Source organism: Hevea brasiliensis, chromosome 15 (genome assembly GCF_030052815.1).
Source record: "Hevea brasiliensis isolate MT/VB/25A 57/8 chromosome 15, ASM3005281v1, whole genome shotgun sequence".
In the NCBI taxonomy this organism is placed as follows: Eukaryota; Viridiplantae; Streptophyta; class Magnoliopsida; order Malpighiales; family Euphorbiaceae; genus Hevea; species Hevea brasiliensis.
In genome coordinates, this window is record NC_079507.1 from 49,962,654 (window position 1) to 49,974,580 (window position 11,927).

Consider the following 11,927-nt stretch of genomic DNA (forward strand, 5'->3'; position numbering starts at 1 on the left):
AGCATATCCTCCAATATCTGTATTATCCTTTCAGACTGGCCATCTGTCTGTGGGTAGAATGCCATGCTGAAGTTCAATCTAGTTCCTAGGGCTCTCTGCAGACTACCCCAGAATCTAGAAGTGAACCTAGGGTCTCTATCTGACACAATCAATATGGGCACTCCATGCAGTCTCACAATCTCATCTATATATAATTTGGCCAATCTCTCCAAGCTATAGTCCATACGGACTGGCAAAAAATAAGCAGACTTGGTTAGTCTGTCAACAATGACTCATACTGCATCATAGCTCTTCTGTGTCCTCAGAAGTCCCATCACAAAATCCATAGTTATTCTCTCTCATTTCCATTCTGGCACTGGTAGTGGATGTAACGAACCAGCTAGAACTCGATGCTCTGCTTTCACTTGCTGACAAGTTAGGTATTTGGAAACAAATTCTGCTACATCTCTTTTCATACTCATCCACCAGTAATGCTCTTTCAGTCCTCTATACATTTTAGTACCACCAGAGTACATAGCAAAAGGAGACTCATGTGCTTCCTTCATAATGATCTGTCTCAAATCTATATCATTGGGAATTTGGGAATGCACATTCTGCTCTGGTGTGACAGTAGACCGTCATCTCTCACTGAGAATTCTGCTTTCTTATCCTGTCTGACTTCTTCTAATAGCTTCTGATATTTCTGATCATTCTGAGTAGCTATTTTGATCTGATCAATCAACACTGGCTGTACATGCCATGCAACTGCTGTCTACCCCTCATCATTAATCTCTAAGCTGGCATGCAATGCTCTTAACTCATGTACCATAGACAAAGGAGAAACTCGTAGATTTGTCATAGTCTTACAACTTAAGGCATCAACCACAACATTAGCTTTCCCTGGCTGATAGTCTATCAGACAATCATAGTCTTTTATCAACTCTAACCATCTTCTCTGTCTCAAATTTAACTCCTTCTGAGTACCCAAATACTCCAAACTCTTATGATCTATGTAGATATAACACTTTTCCTCATATAAGTAGTGTCTCCAGATCTTAAGAGCAAAAACAATAGATGTTAGCTCCAAGTCATGTGTTGGATAATTCCTCTCATGCGGTTTCAACTGGTGTAATGTATATGCAATGACATTCCGATCTTGCATCAGTACACAGCTTAACCCATTATGAGAAGCATCACTGTAAACTGTGTATTCTTTACCCGGGGTAGGTAAAGTGAGGACTGGAGCTTCAGTCAAACATCTCTTTAACTCATCAAAACTCTGTTGGCATTTGTTAGTCCACTGAAATTTCACATCTTTTCAAAGTAATTTGGTTAATGGAGATGCCAACATAGAAAACCCTTTAACAAAACGACGGTAATATCCAGCTAACCCCAGAAAACTGTGAATTTCTGTGACATTTCTAGGTGGCTTCCAATTAAGTATAGCTTCTATTTTACTTGAATCTATCTTGATACCTTCTGCCGATACTATATGCCCCAAGAAGGATATTTCCTTCAGCCAAAATTCACACTTTGACAATTTTGCATATAGCTATTTCTCCCTTAAAGTCTGCAATACAATGCGCAGATGTTTATCATGCTCCTCTGCACTCCTCGAATAAACCAAGATGTTATCAATAAATACCACTACAAACTGGTCGAGGTATAGTCTGAAGATAGTGTTCATCAGATCCATGAAGCAACTGGAGCATTGGTTAACCCGAATGGCATGACTAAGAACTCATAATGGCCATAACGGGTTCTAAAGGTAGTTTTTGGGATACTCTGCTCTTGTACTTTTAGCTGATAATATCCAGATCTCAGGTTAATTTTGGAGAACACAGCTGCACCCCTCAACTGATCAAACAAGTCATCAATAAGGGCAATGGATATCTATTCTTTATTATCATCTTATTCAACTGTTGGTAGTCAATACATAAGCGGAGAGTGCCATCTTTCTTCTTTACAAACAGCACTGGCACTCCCCAAGGTAACACACTAGGGCAAATAAAGCCTTTATCAAGCAGTTCTTGTAACTGTACTTTCAACTCTTTCAATTCTACAGGTGCCATTCTATATGGTGTTATGGAAATTGGGTCCACACCAGGCATAACATCAATTTCAAACTGCACCTCTCTCTCCGAAGGTAATCCTGAAAACTCATCAGGAAACACGTTCAGATAATCACATACAGCAGGGATGTCCCTTAATGCTGGACTCCCCACTTGGGTGTCCATCACATATGTTAGATATGCTTCACACCCTTTTCTGATCATCTTTCTGGCTAGTGCAACTGAAATGATGTTTGATGGCAATAATTGCCTCTCCCCGTGTATTACCACATCACCATACTGAGGGAGACTAAAAGTAACTATCTTCAGTCAACAGTCAATCATAGCTTGATGCCTGGCTAATCAATCCATGCCCAAGATGATGTCAAAATCTCTGAAGGGCATTTCAATCTGGTCGGACAGAAAAGTGTGTCCTTGGATCACCAAAGGACAATCCCTATATATTATCTTTATCCTAACCTCTTGGCCTAATGGACTAGTTACTAGCACATCATAGTCCATTCTTACACATGGAATAGCAGTAGAACAAATCACACTAGCATTGACATACGAATGTGTGGAGCCAGGATCAAATAGCACATATACGTCTTGGTAAAGGATTGAGAAAATACCAGCTATTACATCTGATGTTTCAGCCTCCTCCCTCTGACGCATTATGTACACTCTAGCTAGTGCGCTACTAGGTTCTGGCTGGTTAATAGTACTTTGACTTCTTGGGGTGCTACCCCTACCTCTGCCTCTACCTCTACTAGATGGTTGTGACCCTCTTAGAGTAGAGGCTTGGGCTGATCCCTCAGATGTTGCAGGAGGTCCAGATCGGTGTGGACTAGTACAATCCTTGGTAAAATGTCCGGTCCCTTCATAATTAAAACATGCACCGATTGCCTTGAAACACATCCCACCATGTGTTCTACCATAGGTCTCACACTGTCGGACTGATAAAGCTCCCCGATGTACCTGCTAGGTCTGTTGACCAGACCGGGGTGGTCGTTGGCCAGAGAATCTGCCTCTGCGAGATCTGCAAGATCCGGATCCCCCAAATTATTTTCGCTTCCCAGAATTGCTCTTAGTAGGTTGGCTAGTAGCTTTCTCAGTTTTCTCTTTCTCTTAGGTACTCTTCTTTACCGACCCTTCCATTTCTATCCTCTCGCATTCCAAGGCTTGTGATATCAATTTAGAAAAATTATGGTGTCAGAACCCCACTACTTGTATTCTCAATGTGGGCTTTAACCCGGCCTCAAACCTCTTGCATCTATTTCTGGGAGTGGAGACCAAGCTTCCAGCATAGTAGCTTAGTCTTGAAAAGTCCCACTCATATTCTGCTATGGTTCTATCCCCTTGTTTTAGGTTCAAAAATTCTTGCAATTTCATATCAACATAGGTATCGGGGACCCATTTCTATCTGAACTCCCTCAGGAAGTCTGCCCATGTAAGAACAGGGGGCTCAACCAGGCTGTGGGGGATGGTCTTCCACCATTCATACGCATCCCCTTGCAGAAGAGATACTAAGTATTCAAATTTTAATTCTCCAGCACATTGCAGCTTTCTGAATACCCTTTACATCTGTTCTAGCTACTGTTATGCTTCCAGTGGATCCACGGTGCCCTTGAACTTAGTAGCCCCAAATTTTATTAATTTTTCATATTGCCGAGCTGGGGGCTGTGGTTGTGCCGCTGGTGCTTGCATCTGAGCTTGTGGTAAATTTCCGGCCATTTATTGAAATAACACAGCCATCTGCTGTGCAAACTGAGCAGGGAACTGCGGTGCTTGAGGAGGAGCTGGAGTGGTTGACCCACTCACGTTCTAGAGTGCTAGGGCTTCCCCTTGGGCCTCAGCCTCAACAAATTGCTCTACAGAATGATCTCCCTCTTCTATTCCATTTTCAGAAATTTCTACTTTCTGAGATCAAACACAAGGAGGTTGACCTCCATTAGTGCATATTCATGATGTAAATATGTCATATGTATCAATTTAGGACACTTGAACAATTGTACTTATCAAAAGAAATATGCACATGCACAATCAAAATTCATTTCAAAACCATGCTTTGATACCCCTTAAACATGTCACACCTTACCCCCCCTGCAAGGCATAATATGATCCCATAGTATACCTAATGAATTACCGACTCCATCTACCGATAACCCATTAAATACACTATAAGGGATTTTAAAATAATTTTCTTACTTTTTGAAAGTGGTGAGCATTTCTAGCAGGTATTAAAAATATTTATTCAAAGTTTAAAACTATGTAAAAATTTTGACCATTTTTTAGTTTCCGCAAATTTTAGAAAAATTTTAGCAGAGTGCCGGCAGTATTTACAAAACAAAAAATTTTTACCTATAGAAAAGCACTTTCAATTATGCACTTCAACAAATCTCAACCACCAAATCACTCAATCAATACAATCCATCCAATCTCCACAGTTCATAATATTTTCAAAACAGTTAAATAAATTCATTCCCATTGCATTCAAAATAAGTCACTTACATTTACAAATTTAACTTACAGACGTCAAAATCCAAAAGATAATATTATTATGCATTGACAGTACAACTGCTCAGTTATAATAATATATATGACTACAAAATTAGTTACATCAACTAATTACAAGGGTATAATTAAATACCCATATAAAAGTCTCTGGTAGTCCCCCCAATCAGCAGCTCACTCTGCTGCTTTTTCCTTGCCTCTATCTGCGACAGCAAAAGGAGCTATCGCGGAGTATAAAAATATTCAGTGGTGTACAATAAAATGTAATACACGTAATATAAAATATTTATGAACAATTCACAATTCAAAAATTTCACAATCATATTTCACAATTTTTCAAAACTCATTATAGCACAATTTTGGTCAAATAATTTAATAAATGTAGTGTTGTCAATCCATACACAACTTAAGCCATGACACAAAATTTTCGATCAATGCCGTGTTGTACACTACGAAAAGGTAATCTACAACCTCACTAATCGAAATCAATGAGGTAGGTGGTAGCTAGCAAATGAGTACTCATCTGATCTTGACCTCAACTGGTAAGTCAGAGAGGGAGAAAAATAAACGATCTCAACCCCATAAATGGAGGAGGAATTATGTGGTACTATCATGCTAAGTGTGAACACAGAATCAATTCAAAATAATTTACTCAAATAAATTGGAGAGAAATCTGATCAATTTTCAAAGTCATATTTGCGATCATAAAATGGCAACACAATTCATAATTAACACAGAAGTCAAATTTTCAAGAATAAAATATTTAAATAAGAATTATTGTGCACAGGTCTGATATGAGTCGCCTCTAGGCCTTGACTCAGTTCTTTGTCTCTTCCGAGTCTTTTTCAGCTAAAACACATAATTGATAGTGTTTTAGTACCTTATCTCATAATAAATCTAATAATTAATTCATATATACTCAATTCTGGCCCCAATATGCTTAAACTAACGCTCTTGAAAATTTTCATTTCGGGGTTATTATTTATGGTACTATTCAAGTCAAAATGTTGACTTTCTTATGCTTAATAAGTATGAAAAATCCAATTATACCCACGTACCATATTTTGGGTGCCTAATTTGTTGGTTTTGATTGTTTATTCAAATTTTAGGTCTCCTAGGCTCAATTGTAAATTTTCAGATTTGGTGTCCTATTTTTCATTGTTCCATTGGTCAAGTTGCTGTTAGAATTTGATAAAATATTCTACATAAAACTTGTTCTTTACTGTCTTAGCTTTAATTCTCTTTTTGAATCACTCTATTTGGTGTTTTGTAGCCCAAGTTATGGCCATTTGAACATAGCTGGTCGGATTGGTCTAACCCAGATTTCTGGGCACCTAATTTGATTCTGGCAGTTTTGGACCATTAAGTTTAGGTGGCAAAACTATTGTTCATGAAAGTTGTAGTGCTATGTCATACCTTTCCAATGCCACAAAAATCAGGTCATTTGGACTTGTATAGCCCAAGTTATGGCCAAATAAACAAATATTGTTCATTTGGTCATTTTGGTACAGTGGCAGTACACTATACTCGGGTTTGACCTAACTGTTCACTATGTTATAGTCATTTTTTGGGCATAGTTTTTGAATGAAAAATGTACCATTATGTGTCCGTTTTCATCCCTAATTGACCTCACACCAATTGGGTTGGTAAATTTTCAGTTTTGGTCCCTGAAATGGACCTAGGTCAAGCTGCCAGAATATGAACACTAACCAATCCGAATTGAAATCTCATTCTACCAATTCACACACACCACAAATAGTCCCAATTGACCATTTCTCAACTCAATTAAGGTCAATTGCATCAATTGACTAATTTCCCCAATTTTCAAAATGCCAAGAACCCTAATTACACAATTTTAAAGTCTAATGAAATCAAAGTATATATTCATTGTCTACACCTTTAATTCACCTAAATTAGCAATTCAATTGCACCAAATTCATTCAATTCAAACCCTCATATAAGCTGACCGAAATTCTATATTAATCCCCCATAATAGTTTTCTTTTGATTTTTAAGTTGATTTCTAAGTGAATTGAGCTAAAACACAAGTAATTAAACCAAAATTTTCAATTTCAATTGCTTACCTTTACTTCGAACTTCAATTCTTCACTTCACTCCCTTTTTCCTTTTCTTTTCTTCTTCAAATGCCTCCTCAAGTGAAGTTAACAAGCTTTAATGGAACAATTTGGGGGCAAAGTAGGGTTAAGTGGGAGTTTATAAGCTTGAGTTCAAGCTTTAATGGAGGTTGAACATGGAGATGGCTAAGGGAGAAAGAGGCTGCCGAAATGAATGGGAGAGAAGATGAAATTTTCTTTTTTAATTTTATGTTTTTTATGATTAATTTTGTGTAATTGACTTAGTCAAATATGGTGGGAAAATAAAATTAATTTTGACATCATTAGGGATGTCATCACATGATGCAATAAAACTTTTTCTCTTTTCTTTTTTTTTTCTCTTTTATTCAATTCCCAATTCAGAAATTTTCGTTTCTCCAATTTTATTGGACAGTTAGGTCAGGAGTCAGCTCTAGAGGTGAATTAACTAAATTGCCCCTCGCTAGTTCAATCCGGTTTGCAAGTTATTCGATATTTCTTCCGAATCCCTGACCTAATTATTTGACCTGCTTATCAACTCTTTTTTGTGACTTTCTCTTTTCCACTGTATTCGTAATAGTCCTAAAGACCGCGGCGTCACATTTTCTGGTTCAAAATTCGAGTTAAGACTGACCTCGCAGTCACATCCCGGGAAGGTCACCCATCGCTGTGACTCCCAGCTCATTTAACCTTTTATGTTCCATTTTTCTTAGTTATACTTAACTGTCTAGCGATCTCTACTTATTTTCATTCAGGGCTTATCTACGTATCTTAGACATGGTTCTACTTCCCTTAATTGTCCGGACCAACACCGATAATCGAAACAGTAAAATATATCAGGCTATGCAAATATAGGTGTTACAAGCTAGATTGGCTCAGCCAAAAGTAGATCAGCTAGCTCGGCTCGGCCATAAGTAAATCAATTAGCTTGGCTCGGCCACAAGTAGATCGGCTCAACCACATGTAGACAGAGATTGGCCATGCATAATTCAGATGCGCAAATTAAATTAGAGCTCGAGCTTATCCAGACAGATAATTCACCTAGGAAAATAACTTATCCAGATAGGTAACTCATCCAGACACATTACTAAAAACAATACCTATAATTATTAATTTTAAATGGAAATATATACCTCTGATTATACTAGCTAATTATTATACAATTGACTTTTTATAACCAGTCACCATCTAAAACTTTTTATAAAGGAATCACATCATAATAATAAGGTATATTCTTTTCCCTAATTAATTTGATACAATATTTTCTCATAGCGTCAGAGAGTCCACTTTGAAAATACTCCAATGGGCTTCTGACCCATTTGTTATCTGTTACTATACCTGTAAGAAATTTTTATGTACCGCATCAGTTATATAGTGTATATAAAAATTTATTGAAAAAAAAAAGTATATATATATATAATTAATTTTAATATTAATTTTTTATTTAGTATAATTTTTTATCCGATTATCAATAAAGAATCATACCAAAATAGTTAAATAAAATCAATTTGATATGATTTTTACGGTAGTACTTGTTTTTCGATTCTGAATTTTTTTTTAAGTTAATTTAGAAAAAATCAATGTATATTTTTATGAATAAACATAAACAAATCGAAGAATGAAGTTTATGATTCATAAAACAAAAATTGAATAAAATTACAGTAACCATTTATAATCTAAATAAAGTTATCAAAAGTATAAGTTATGCATAAAATTAAAAAAAAAATTACAAAAATATTTAAATTTTTGTCATTAATTTTTTTTAACAATTTAACATTATTTAATTCATTAATTATAATAATTACTCTAAATAGATATAATTTTCTTTTATAATTGATTCTTATTAAAAATTAAACTCTAAATCTTATGTTTTTAGAAATAATTTTAATATTATTGAGCTAAAACTCACTCACCTTTTCCAATTTTCTTTTATATGATGAAAATATTTTTATTTGACATATGAACAATTGCTTTTGATTAGAGGGAAAAAAATTTTTTTTTTTAATTTTTTTTAAGAAGACAAGAATAGTCAATTTACTTTAAAATTGCATGTGGCATGTGGCAGAAGCCAGAGGGCAACAGAGATAGTCAAGACAAGTGCTTTTCCACATAAACGCGTGCCTATTTATTAGTGATGAAAAATAGTTTTTTTTTTTTCTTTTTAAGAAAATTTATATTTTTATTTATTTTTATGAAAAATAAGAAAAATATATTTACTTATTAATATTAAAATAATTTTTATTTTGAAATTAAGAAAATTATTTACATCTCCTATAATTAAAAAATAAATTATTATTATTATTATCATTAGAAATATAAAAAATCATTACTTTTACTTAAAAACAATTGAAAAATAAAACTTTCAACTGTTTTAATTAAATTTTTAAAAATTAAAAAATTTTGATTTCATAATTTTTCATTTAAATTTTGAAACATGTGAACATCAAATTTTATCTTTTAATTTTCTTAAAAAAAATTCATAAAATTATTTAAATTTTTCTTATCCAAAAAACCTATTCTTTGTAGAAAATAATATAAGAGAAAAAAAAAATGTCACCCTTCTTCTATATAATAATAATAATAATAATAATAATAATAATAAAATAATCCAAGAACACATTTTCAATCCCTCTTTCTCACTTTCTATAAAGGAAAAAAAATGAAAAAAATTTAAAACTCATGCATATATATATATTCAACAACAAGAAATACAGTGGGGATTGAAAAAATTGGTTAGGTTGGGTTGAATAAATCACAAACAGCAATTGAATTCAAAGTATGAAAAGGAAAAAAAGAAAAAGAACAGAGGAAAAAGATAACAGGTTGATCCTTTCTAGTTAATATTCAGTATTGAGGTTTCACTTCAACTTTTTTAAAAAGAAATTATCAAATCATTGGTTGAATATTTATTTTATAAAATATTTTTGCATCTTTTAGCATTCAATACTCATAAATTTGATCAATAAAAATTTTTAAAAATAATTTTTTATCTTTCCTAAAAAGTTTCAAAATATGAAAAAAAAAAAAATCAAAGAGTAGAATTTATAGTCACAATGAACAATTCAAACCAATTTAAATGAAGACTCTTTATGTAGGCTTTGATTTGGTGAATAAAGAGTAGAATTGTGAGTTCCTTCTCTCACCTTTAATTTGCATTTACATCATAAAAATCAACTCCTTTTCCCCATGTGACTTTTGCTATGCTTCACACCATTTCTTGAAATTTCAAACTTCTTTCTCTTGTTCAATTCAAAACTTATAAGTCCATCAAACACTTTTACATTATGTATGGCTAAAGGAGAAGATAAATTAAATAAATAAAGATTTTTAAGAGAAAATTTTGCAGAACAGGAAAAAATTGCACACCCTTTTTAAGAGTAGAAATACCACAAATTTGTTAACTTCATATTATAATAAAAACACTTACACCATATTTAAAATCTAAAATTTTGCAAAAATTTAATTTATTTAATTTTTTTATTAATTCTATATTTAGAATTAAAGAATTCAAATTTTTTTAATTCAAAAAATTTATTTTAAAAAAATAAAAATTAAGTATCATTGTGTGAGAATTTAATTGAATTTTTTTCTTATAAATAATTAATTACAAAAAATTTTTAAAATTCTCTTAAATTGTGCAATGCTGAATCAACATGTGTTTATATTACTTTAATTGATCCCACCAAATTCAATCTTGAAAAAATGCAATAGCATTTGCTTACAATTCTTTTTATCATTCCAAACACTTAATTATGCAATACTAAAAAAAAAAAAAATAGATAGTCAAATAAAAAATCTTTAAAAATTTAAACATTCAAAATGTCATTATCCTAAAAAACAAATATTAATTGAAATATTAACTACTTATGCTGTGATTATTTATGTGAAATATATTAAATTATTTCAACAATTTTAGATATTAGAGATTTAATTAATTAACACTAAAATCAGCTGGTGGTTGCACTGCCAATCCTTAATGGCACCTAGCAATGAGACAAGTCAACCATGTGTTTGAAACACCCAATTATCATTCACCAAATTAATTATCATTAATCTCCTTCTTAAACTATATAATGTAAATAAAAATGTCATTAACCCTTTCAATTATACAAAATTATACTAATTTAAGTTTTTTTTTCTTTAAATTTGTTTATTTCATTTGACCCATTTTTTTGAATACTAATGAAAAGTTATTTCTGGAGCTGTGATATTTCAAATTTGAGTTACAGTCAAAGCAATTATATATTAAAAAAATGCAAAAAACATATCATTAATTAATTAAAAATGCATGAGAAGGAATAATAAAAAGGCCAAATTAGCCAAAATTAGGCTTACTTGGTAGAAGCACATTACAAACACAATAGGCAATATAAGGATGCAAGTGTTGACACAAGGGCAATATGACAATGTACAAAATAAGTAGCATAGAGTTGATTATGATATCATATTAGAAATTCAAGTTAAGTTTCAATATTTAGATATTGAAGTGAGGAAGCTTAATATTTTATTAATTTTTATATTATTTCAATGTGTAATCTTTAAGACAAGACTCTTATAGTACTTTCAAAAGTGTTATGAGATTCTTTAACTTCTAAAGGTTAGTGAAAATATCATTATATTTTTAAAGTATTGCGAGATTTATCTGATTTTAAAGGTTAGTGAAATTCCTACCACACATTTTTAAAGGTGTATGTAAGATTCCCTACCGCCTCTTATATTGAAAAGACCCTCACAAAATTTCCTAAGATTTTATAGGACTCATTAATTTCCTTGTAAGTTGGTGAGGATCCTCATGAACAGTTGTGAGCCACTTCACCTAATATTTATTTCAAAGCAAAGGGAAACTTCCTCAGTTGAAATTGTTATTATACTGTTAATAGTCAATGCAAATCCTGTGGCACACTCTCTTTAATTTAACATATTATGGGCAATCACACCCTAACATCAACATCATATGCCAAGAATATAAGTTGAATATTCACCATATGAGGCTAAGAAAAATCTTCACTTTGTCAAAAATGACAAACTATATTGCACCTGTTTGTCATAAATCAAATCATACAACTAATTATAAATCTATCAATGCATAGGATACTTTTTATAATTTTTCTAAACCTAAAATAAAAGAAATTTAACATTGATATTATTTATATATTTTAAATTGACAAAAAGTCTATTTTGACTCTTAAAGTACAAGATAATAATCATATAAAAACTCAGAGTATTTTAGAGTTTAAATAAGCCATTCAAAATTTAAAAATAAATCGAATAAGTGCAATTACACTTTTAAA